The sequence below is a fragment of the Pseudomyrmex gracilis genome, unplaced genomic scaffold, assembly GCF_002006095.1.
Source record: "Pseudomyrmex gracilis isolate BER0280 unplaced genomic scaffold, ASM200609v1 scaffold_267, whole genome shotgun sequence".
Taxonomy (NCBI): Eukaryota; Metazoa; Arthropoda; class Insecta; order Hymenoptera; family Formicidae; genus Pseudomyrmex; species Pseudomyrmex gracilis.
The window spans coordinates 190,811-192,903 of NW_018020851.1; positions in this window are offsets into that span (position 1 = coordinate 190,811).

Consider the following 2,093-nt stretch of genomic DNA (forward strand, 5'->3'; position numbering starts at 1 on the left):
TATATATATATATATATATATATACGCGGGATTCGATGCAATCAATCTTCCCCACCTCGCTATCTCCGAGGTTACTTCCTCTCGTTTCCTCTCTGCCGAGGCTCCGGTGCCGAGACACGAAAAGCTCGAGAGAGCACGCGAGCCCTCGATAAGATGAACCAAGAGGGACCAAAGGCGGAGCTGTCGACGTGTGCGGGGTTGGTTCCGTACATGAGTTTCCGCGATTCCGATCGACGCGGCGCGACCAGTGAACAGACGGCACCATCACGTCCCGATGTAATTCATCTTCCCGAGGCCCCGGACTGACCGGCAAAACGTTCCAGGCAGTGCATCCAGACTTGCGTTCTTGTGCCGTTACAAACGAGGCGCGAGTTCATCTCGCCGCCGCCATCACCGGTGATGCTACATCATCTTCCCCGCAGCTTCGTGCAAGCTGACAGCCGCCGAGAGTGTTATCTCTCGCCGGTAAAAAGAAGCGTGAGCGCAAGAAGAGCTCGTTGAATAGTCTTTCGCACGTGTTACATCGGCGGCGATAGCGCGTTGCGCAGAGCCTAGTCGGGAAACGGGTCATGGCTCGATCATCGGAAAAGGTTTCATCGATATTCAGGAAAAAGAAATCTATGTCGTTCTGTATTCCGCGTATCTTGAGAACAGAAACTGCACGAGAGCAAGATGAAATAAACATTCCAAATTTGCAATATATTTTAACATATATCTAATTGAAAAAAATATGAAAATTATTATAAATTACATACATATATATATATATATATATATATATATATATTCGTGAAAAAATGAATTAGATCTAATTTAAATCTAACGAGATAAAAAAAGAGAAAAATAGATCCACTTTTAGATCCACTTTATATCTACTTCTTAGATCTACTTTATATCTAAGTAGATTTACACTTTTATTTATTATTAGATCTACTTTAGATCTACTCAGATCTACTTAGATCTATAAGCAGATCTGAACAAATCCGAAGTGATTTGATATAGTAGATCCGAGAGTAGATCTAAAGTAGATCTCATAATAAATATAAAAATGGAAATTTACACATATAGATCTACTTTATATCTATTTAGATTTAATTTAGATTTAATTAAATCTGTTTTTTTTTATCTCGATAGATTTTTTAATTAGATCTAATTTATTTTTTCGCGGATCCGCTAAATTAAGAATTTATATTGCGAAAAAACATCTTATTTCGCACGAACATCCAGCGTGTCGGCTCACATTTACCGTTTAAAATTCTTTTCCGTTAGTTTGAAACTACATGATCTTTAATTTCATTTTTAAATTAGTTACAAATTACATTTTTGGTAAACTGTTATAAAAATATTTGAAAAAATTTTTGTTTCAAATCTGATATAAAATAATTACTAGCGTGAGAGATCTATGTATTTTAGAAACGCTTTGAAAGCCAAAAATTAATCTGCGAAAGAGCACGCGTATATAACGCGCACAACGTAAAATCCAATCTGATACGTAATTGCGATAGTTGTATCAACAACGGTTAAGCGCAATAGTGTCGTTAACATCCTTGACAGAATCGATTCCGGACACAACGCATTTACCGCGTCCTTTTGCCGATATCAACGAGACAGGAGCTCGTTCACTGAATTCGAAAATACGTCATTTTCTCTAGAGGATCTCCAATATACTGATGGATTTGCCTGTCGGTTTTCTCCGTGGGAAACGAGATCCCGCGATAGAGCGAGGAAGAACATGAAAAAGATGTTGAATAGCGTATCGATACGGCGCGACGGATATATTCCGGATATCTTCTACATACGGATGGAATTATATTATCTCTCAGTACAGCGCATTCTTTTTGATTTATTTATTCGTTTTGGCGAAATGACGCGCGCTGGAAGCAGTCGCCGCGTTTTGCAAATTTCTCTCTCTTCGCCTCTTTCTTTTTTTTTTTTCGAGACAAATATTGCGTATCAAGAGGCACGGTAGTGCCTCGCGCCAAGTTTCACGCGCAACGAAGTTGCGCTCGAACTGCGCGAGCACACCGTGCCTATTATACGCGAGATTCATGCAAAATAGAAGTGGGAAGATTTTCTCAAGGCAATATCTAAGT